Source organism: Muntiacus reevesi, chromosome 2 (assembly GCF_963930625.1).
Source record: "Muntiacus reevesi chromosome 2, mMunRee1.1, whole genome shotgun sequence".
In the NCBI taxonomy this organism is placed as follows: domain Eukaryota; kingdom Metazoa; phylum Chordata; class Mammalia; order Artiodactyla; family Cervidae; genus Muntiacus; species Muntiacus reevesi.
The window spans coordinates 108325134-108334360 of NC_089250.1; the positions used below are offsets into that span (position 1 = coordinate 108325134).

At 39.8% G+C, this 9227-nt stretch overlaps 1 protein-coding gene across 2 annotated transcripts in view; it reads right to left on the reverse strand.

Annotated features, from left to right (window-relative positions):
• The window catches only part of P4HA1 (prolyl 4-hydroxylase subunit alpha 1), a 95106-nt gene extending 87065 nt beyond the window's left edge, over positions 1-8041 (reverse strand). Inside the window, exon 1 of one of the 2 annotated variants that reach the window (XM_065922557.1) lies at positions 7867-8041. The gene's annotated coding sequence lies outside the window, so the exon portion shown is untranslated. The remainder of the gene's footprint in view (positions 1-7866) is intronic. The other variant, XM_065922556.1, reaches the window with a different exon arrangement.
• Positions 8042-9227: the final 1186 nt, after the last annotated feature.

Consider the following 9227-nt stretch of genomic DNA (forward strand, 5'->3'; position numbering starts at 1 on the left):
GAGACTCCTGGACACTCTGGGCAAGTCTGGGTCAGTCTCTTGTGGGGTCACTGCTCCTTTCTCCCGGGTCCTGGTGCACACAAGGTTCTGTTACGTCATTATGGAAATGTAAATGAAATACCACTATGAGATACCACTTCACAGCCCCTAAGATAGCTACAGTAATAAAAAGAGTAAGTATTGACAAGGATATGAAGAAACTGGAACTGGAATACTCATAAATTGCTGATAGGAATGTAAAATGGTGTGGCTACCTTGTGAAACAGTTTTTCAGTTCCTAAAAAAGTTAAACGTGGAGTTACCATATGACCCAACAATTCCACTACTAGGTCTATACCCAAACCAAATGAAAGCACATATCCACAGAAATATTTGTACAGAAATGTTCATAGCAGCTTTGTTAGTAATTGCAAAAAGGTGGAAACAACCCAAATGTCCAAATGATGACTGAATAAACAAAATTTGATATAACCATACAATGGAATCTTATTTGCCCATAGAAGGAAATGAAGTACTGATACATGCTACAACACAAATAAACCTCGAAAACATTATGTTACATGAAAAAAATCTACAGACATAAAAAGCATATTAGTGATTGCCTAGAGCTGGGGGAGGGAGAGGAGAGTAACTGCTAATAGATCTGGGGTTTCTTTTTGGAGTGATTTATTTAAAAAAGGATTAAAATTGATTGTCATAATGGTTACACAACTCTGTAGGTGTATTAAAATTCATGAATTGTACACTTGAAGAGGTAAATTATGTGGTATGTGTATTATATCTCAATAAAGCTGTTTTTAAAAAAAGAAATCAAGAACTTCCTTGGTGGTACAGTGGATAAGAATCTGCCTGCCAGTGTAGGGGGTGGAGGTCTGATCCCTAGTCCAAGATCAAACCTGCTGCAGAGTAACTAAGCAACAAGAGAAGCCACGGCAATAAGAAAACTACACACTGCAACTAGAGGTAGCCCCTGCTCACAGCAACCAGAGTAAGCCTGCCCAAAGCAAAGACCCAGCACAGCCAAAAATAAAATCAATGAATAAAATTATTTTAAAAAATCGACATAAACTCTGATTTCACTAGGTAAATCTGGGAGTAGGAATGCTAGGTTCTACGGTAAGCATATATAGTGGTGGTGGTTTAGTGGTTTAGTCGCTAAGTCATGGCCAACTCTTTTGTGATCCCATGGACTGTAGCCCGACAGGTTCCTCTGTCCATGGGATTTTGCAGGCAAGAATACTGGAGTGGGCTGCCATTCCCTTCTCCAGGGGATCTTCCTAACCCAGAGATCAAACCCAGTTTCCAGCATTGCAGGCAGATTTTTCACCAGTTAAGCCATCAGAGAAGTTCAACCATATATATGTTTACCTTCATAAAAAACTGCCAAAAGCTAAGGTCGCTATGCTATTTTCATTGCCCGTGTCAACAAATGAAAGCTCCAACTGCTCCATGGTCTCATCAGCATTTGGTTTTTTTTTTTTTTTTTTTCCTTTCTTCCTTCATTTTTCTTAATGTCTTAACTTTCTCACTACTGGTTTCTCATTGTGGTTTTAACTTAAAACTCTTCAATTATCAATGATGTTTAATATCTTTTGGTATATTTACTTGCTATCCATATTCCTTTTTTGGTAAAGTTTCTACTTAAATCCTTTGTCAAATTTTTAATTAGGTTGTTCACTTACTATTGAATTTTGTGAGTTCTGTAGATACAAGTTTTTTGTATCCAAATTCTGGATACAAGTTTTTTTGTCAGATATGTGATAAGAGAACATTAACTCCCAGTCTGGGACTTCTCTTTTCACTCTCATAACACTCTTTCAGACAGCATAAGTTCTTAATTTTGATGAAGTTGAACATAGTACTGATTTATTCATTTATGGATCATGCTTTTGGTGTTTAACTTTTTGCTGATTAAAAAAAAAAAAAACTTTGCTCAATCTAAGGTCCAAAAGATTGTCTTACATTTTCTTCAAGTTATTTTCTAGCTTTAGGTCTTATTTTGAGATCTATGGACCATTTTGAACCAGTTTTTGCATAGACTGGCAAAAGTGGGGAATTTTTGCGCTGAGGCTATAATAAAGAAAAATTTTCTATTTTGATGTTTGGAGGTTAACTGCCTTAAAGCCCACTTCCCTCTCCCTTTGCCCCACATCTGGATAAGTTAGTAGGAAAGCCTGTCCATTCTCTCCACTATCAATGGGAAGCTAAAACCATGAAAATCCCACACATGGGAACTATCACACTCCTAGTCACAATGAAAATTAAACTCAACCACCCTCCTTCATTTTGGCTTCAGTCTGGACTAAACCTAAGACCTCTCCTTAAGGAATCCTTTTGCAGTTGACTCTGTGAGTAAACCTTATTTCCTATTTCATATCCATTGGCGCCTTTCTGTCATCTGTTCCAACATTTATACGAATTCCTGAGCAAGGGGCTGCCCAGTGTCCAACAGAGGATATTAGATGCCCAAATAAGACAGAGTTTTTTATATATGAACATCCAACAATTCCAGATTATCTTTTCTCTACTTGATTGCCTTAATACCCTCATCAAAACAAACTGACCATTTTGCATGTCTGAATTCTCTATTTTGTTCCATTGATCTGTAAGTTTGTCTTTTCTCTATCTTTACTCTTGAGTATTTGCAGTAATATAGTAAGTTGAAATCACAAGTTTTTCAACTTTTTTGTCTTTTTCAAAATTGTTTTACCTTCTTCTAATTCCTTTGTTTTCCCATATCAATTTTAGAATCAGCTTATTTCTTTCTATAAGAAATCCTCTCCTCCTGAGATCTGGCTGGAATTGCACTGACTCTGTAGATGAGCTCAGGACAAACGGTTACCTTAACAATATTAACTCTTCCAATACATGAATATGGTGTCTCTCTCTACTTATGTAGGTCTTCTTTGGTTTCTTCCATTAGTATCTTGTAATTTTCATTATACAAATCTTGCACGTCTTGTAAAGCTAATATTAAATATTTTATAAGTTCTGGTGCTATTGAGATGGTACTTTAAAATTTTTCTTTCCAGTTGTCCTTTGCTATTATATAGAAATACAACTGATTGTTATATATTGACTTTCTATCTTTTAACCTTGCAGAATTCACTTATTAGATATAGAGACATTTTTTAAAATTTTTCTGAACAGAAAAAGATTTTCTGCACAGACACTCTGTCCATGATTAGAGCCAGTTGCTGCCCTTTGAAACATGCTGTTAAAAGAATTAAAACAAGCCACAATCTGGGAAAAAATATTTCCCTATCACATATGCAGCTATTCCACTCTTAGACATTTATGCAAGAGAAAAGAAAGTATATATTCCTCTAAAGACTTATATGTGAATGCTCACAGTAGCTTTATTTATAATAGTTAAAAGCTGAAAACCACCCAAATGGCTGTCAATTAGAACATGGACAAAAAGTTTTGCAGTATATCCATACAATATAACATTACCCAACAATAAAAAGACATGAACACATAACAATATGGATGAATTTCAAAGCACTAATACTGAGTTTAAGAAGCCAGACATCCTCCCCCCACCACAAGAAATAAATACTATATGAGGGGTCTCAGTCGGACATGACTGAGTGACTGAACTGAAAGTCCTTTAGTTGCTATCAGATTGATTAAAAATCTTTAGTCTGATTAAAAAAACCAATTCAATCCCCTAGAAAATTCTTAGTAGGAAGAAAAAATTACTGGTATAAGAATTTTTACTGTCATGTGTTTCTTTTCCAAAATAAAAAAAAGTACAGGTAGAAAGAAAACTAGTTAAGGTTTTGCTAAACAGGTAGATAAAATAAAATAAACCACTAAATTTCAGGCTTCTCTTCACAATATTTACAATGAAGAAATAACTCAAGTGCCCAACAAGAAAAAAAGACTGAGTATATTAACTTCATATAATATCACTATATAAATGAAAAATATGCAAACCAAAACATGGACACTAAACATGGACATTTATATAACACACTAAGCAGAAAGTTTAAGAAGTCCAGGCGAGTACTCATTTACTGATGACAACGATATAAGAACCATGAATCTCTAAACTTTATTGCTTTTGTCAGTGCACAACCAAATGTACTAATAGTCACACTGATCATTCAAACAACATCAGGAAAAGGAATGTTTTTAATTATATCAAGTTCAAAACCATTGGAATAAACCTAATGAAATCTTTTGAGTTTCATTAGTTTTTACTGAAGCACAATTATTTGGCTATAAAAAACTAATGAGAGCATAGCTTTAATTTATTCAAATAAATTTTATTGAGTAGAAACATAAACGAAGCTTTAACTAATGAAGCTTTCACAAAACCACATACGCACTTTATTTGACTTGTCTCATATATTCATTTACTATACACACACACACTCGCACCTTATAATGTAACTGTAAGAATCAAGATCTTAGGACCTCCCTGGTGGTCCAGTGGCTAAGACTCCAAGCTCCAGTTCCATCTGTGGTCAGGGAACTAGATCCCACATACCACAACTAAGAGTTTGCATGGCACCATGAAGACCTGGTGCAGTCAAATACATAAATATTTTTTAAAAGATTCAAGATCTCACTGTAAGAAGAGCAATAAAGTGTAATGCCAAAGGTCTATGCAATTCACTTTTCTTTACCTTCAAGCATTTTCCACTTTTAGAGCAGAACCAAAGATATGTTATAATATTTAAGGGGGTGAGGGGGGCTGACATGATGTATAATTATCTAGGCAATTAAGCAATTCAACAATTCTCCAACCAACTTATTCACTTTGCTAAAACTCTTCTCTGCCCAGTTGTTCAGTCATGTCAGACTTTTCGTGACCCTTCGGACTGTAGCCCACCAGCTCCTCTGTCCAGGGAATTTCTCAGGCCAGAATACTGGAGCGGGTTGCCATTTCCTCCTCCAGGGTATCATTCCCAACCCAGGAAATGAACCCCTGTCTTCTGCACTGCAGTCGGATTCTTTACCGTTGAGCCATCCAGGAAGCCCTAAAAACTCTTTTAGCCAAAGTTTATTAGAGTAATCTATACAGTCAAGGCCAGTCAAACATAAAAGCCTAGATCTGTTTTCAAAAATATTCAAGAAATCCTGTCTCAAGATACCGAGATGCCTTTATTCCGTATCTCTTTTTACTTTTTAGTTCTTAACAGGGTTAGGGTTTTTAGAATTTACAGATGCACTTACGGAGGGAGAGAATTTCTGTAAATGGTAACTAAAATTCCACAATGATATGTGTACTTGCATTTTCAGACCCAGAGTCCACACCTTCTATCAGATTTCCAATGGACTTCACGACCACAAAATAGGTTGAGAATTACTACTATGAGAATCCCACAGGGACACTTTTCAAATCTAAGTGATGTAATTATATTTCTCCCAGTTGATAACTGCTAAGTAAAATAGGGCATTCCGTTCACAAAAGTGAAGGCTCACAAGCTTTAGGCTGCATCCATGAAATAAAAGCAGGAGCTCAAACCTATTGGTCCTATGAAAGATACTGCTTGTCAGAATACAACCCACTCTGAGGTAATAGAAAAGGTTAACATCTCCTTACCAAAAAGCCAAGATTCACCTGCAACAACCTGCACTACTCTGGTATACACAGATTTTTTTTTTTATTAGTATTTTACACTAATTTTTTCTGCAATAATTAAAAGTACACTTTCATTTTTTTCACTATTTTAATTACCAAAATGGCAAATATAATTATCCGCTTATCAAAATCCTTGATTTTCAGTACTTCAAGATAAAACTCATTGTCAAAGGAAATAGCATTCTTCACCTAAAGACACAAAGTAGTCCTTTTCTTAGTAACTATGTTAAATCTATAAGAATCATTTGCCATCAGCCATCTAAAATACTGACAGGACTTAAGGCATAATGTACTAAAACCAAAACTGACAGGACTTTCAAAGCTAAGTAACAGGACTTCCCTGGTGGTCCAGTAGTTGAGAATCTAATTACCAACGCAGGGGACGCGGATTTGATCCCTGGTCTGGAAAGATCTCACATGTGGAGGAGTCACTAAGCCCATGTGCCAAACTACTCAAACCCCCGCTGAGCCCTGGGCTCTACAAGAGAAGCCACCGCTATAAAAAGCCTGTGTACTGACAACTAGAGTAGTCCCTGCTCACCACAACTAAAGAAAGCCCATTAAAAAAAAAAAAAAAGAAAGCCCATGGGCAGAAAGGGAGAGCCAGCACAGCCACAAATAAATAAATAAAAACGTTTTAAGGTAAGTAATAAAACTTACGCTTCCCATGGCGGGGGGGAAGGTAAAATATGAAGTTCATCATTAAGATTAGGAATTACATTCACAGGCTAAAAGTCAAAGTTAAAAAAAAAAATCACTGAATGTCTACTTAAATTTTAAATCAAGAGAAAAACCCTTATTCAAGGTTGTTCACTTTCAGCTTCTTAAATATTTCTTGCTTATCATATCCATTTTTTCCATAGATATTTGATCAGAAAAAAAATCCCTTTTAAGTGTTTCATAAATTAAATTTCAGTATTCCCGCTATGAAGACTTGAATATTTCATCAGATTATTTTTAGGAAAAGACTAGCCTCATTCATAAGCTACATATAAATCTAAAAGGGGAAATACGTTTCTTGCCAGAACCTATTTTAAAAAAAAAAGGAGGCAAAAGTTGATGAAAGAACACCGCTGCCACGTCTTTTCCCTTCCCCCGCTCAGTAGTGGCTATTCCATTCCTTCAGAGTGCATTCCAAGGGAAAGTCCAAGAGCCACAGCTCTCAAGAGAAACCAGAAACAGTTAAGTTGAAACTGGCAAGCCTCTTTGGCCTTTCAGATCAATTTCCTAAAAGGAGATCCAGCTTCTGCTTCATCCCTTTCTTAAAGCAAACAGTGCAAAATTCCAAGTCCTGTCCATTCTATTCGGAACGCCTAAGTTATTAGCGTCTACGACCTGACTGCATTTAATACACTCGATTATTTAGGAGAAATGGTCTTATGAAACCATTCCCCCCACCCCTTAAAAACATGCAGCTGCGGGCCATCCATGTAACTCAACTCAAACTTCTCACAGAGCCACAGAATTTGATTTACTGATGTGGACTTTTAAAAGCTGCAAACTAGGCTGAGAGAAAGAGGGGGGGAGGGGAAAAGCTCATGTGCCTTTAAAAAATTTTGGGGGCAGAAGAAGGAAGGAAGAAGACTAGCTTCCCAGTTCACTGGACGATCTGACAGCCGACTTCCTCAACCTAGCTGCCCGAAACTCGCCGCCCGGGGCTACCTCCAGCTGCTCAATCAGCCCGCGGCGCGCAACAGATGAGTTAAACCTGAACTTTCCCGGGTAGGTCCGCTTCCCAGACCCCACGACTCCGGCAGAATAAAAATGCTCGAGCGCTTCAGCGTCAGGTCTAAGCTTTAAAAACCGCTCTCTATTGCCACATGATAACCATCTGCGGCTGTGGAGGCCGAAAACCCTTGCATACCCCTCAGTTTTGACGGGAGGGACTCACGTAGGCGAGGCGCTTGGAAAACTCAACAGGGTGATTCCTCCCCAGGAAGGAATATTCAAGAAAGTCCTGGTCCCCGGGGCGGAGGCTGAGGCTGCCGCAGCCCCAACGATCGGGGGCGCCAACCAGCGAGGAGGTGGCAAGAGGAGCAAGGAGGACTGCTAAAGGGCCTCTGGGGCTCCCAGGGGAAACGGGGCTCAGGGCGAGTCTCCAAAGGAGAAGGAACTGAGGCGACAGTAGTAAACTGGGGAGCACCCCCCCCCCCCGCCCCCGAGCCATACCACGAGAGGGGGCAGGGACCAGACCAGCAGAGCCATTCGAGAAGGGTCACGGCTGCCCAAGGACTGCAGCCTCAGTCCCCAAGGTCGGGGGAACGTCTCACCTGGGAAATGGCACGCGAGAGCTGCGCCTTCTTCAGTACCCGGTCGCCTGCACCCGGCCGGCTACCTACTCCTTTCCCTCAGCCCGCTGGCGGCGCGACTCGGCAGCAGAGGGAGCCAGTTAGCCCTTTTATAACCTCCAGACTGCGACGGCTGCGCTGAGGAGGAGGCGACTGCAACCCTCGCTACGTGAGCTCGATCACACCAGCGGCCCGGCGTCTGCGCAGGCGTCCAGCCCGGGCCCTCTCCGCCCCTACCCGTGGCCCACGGCCCACGCCCGGGACTCCTCACCAGCCGGTGGAGTCTGAGGCAGAGAGGAGGGACCGGAGGGCGGGCCTGGGATGTAACGCGCCTGCGCGGGGCTCTCACCACGCCACCGTCTCCATGGTTACCTGGGATTTGCGCTGCTTCTTTCAACAGGTTGTTTAGAGCCTGAATTTTGGGATCAGCCCCTCAATCAGGCCTGAGCGACGAAACCGCCAGCGAGAAAATGTCTTAAATGTGAGAAGAGGAACATGGAAGCGTAGAAAATAAAGCAGAAAAGAATAAGTATCGGGTGGAAAATAACAGTATATTCTGTCTTGCTGTCTTGGCCCTGAGGCTCCCTCTGTCACCTACACTCATTTTATCTGTATCTTGTTCCATTGCACATCTTTATACTTAATCAGCAGATAACGGACTGCGCGCTCCGGAGGTTTTCTGGGTTCAATTTCTGGCTCAGTCCCGTAAAACTATGGGCATTGATCTCTCTATACAGAGAGATCAGTTTCTTACAAAATGAGAACGACAAATAGGTACCTCATAGTACCTACCTCGTTGTTGTGAGGATTAAATGAGATGTTGTATGTAAAGCACTCAGAACATGCTTAGCACACAGAAAGGACTTGGTAATTATTAGATGGTGTTGTAGCATATAAGGAACCCAGTCTTGTGTCTGGTCTTCGTTTAACATTTCCCTTAGCCATTATATTCCTAAGAGAAGTCTTAACTATCTGGAAGCAGACAATGAAGGAAATATTTTTTTCCCTTGTCAGTGAAGGGAAAAAAGACTTCTCTAAGACTTGTTAGTCATTAAAAATTGTTTCTAAAGTTTTCCATGAATGATGGCACAGCAATAATTAAAATTTAACTCTTATCTAGGAGGGGGGGTTGATTATAACAGATACAGAAATGGTCATAGAGAGGGTACTTAGGGAACATTAGGCAACCCAAAGGAAATACAGTGAAAAACATAGTGAACCATTAATCAGTGGTTCTCAGAGTGCGGTCAGGGAATTCACAGGAAAAAAGTCACTTCATACTAAAAGTTTATTTGCCTTTTTCACGCTAATGAGAGTACAATGGGGTTTTCCAGAGACTACAT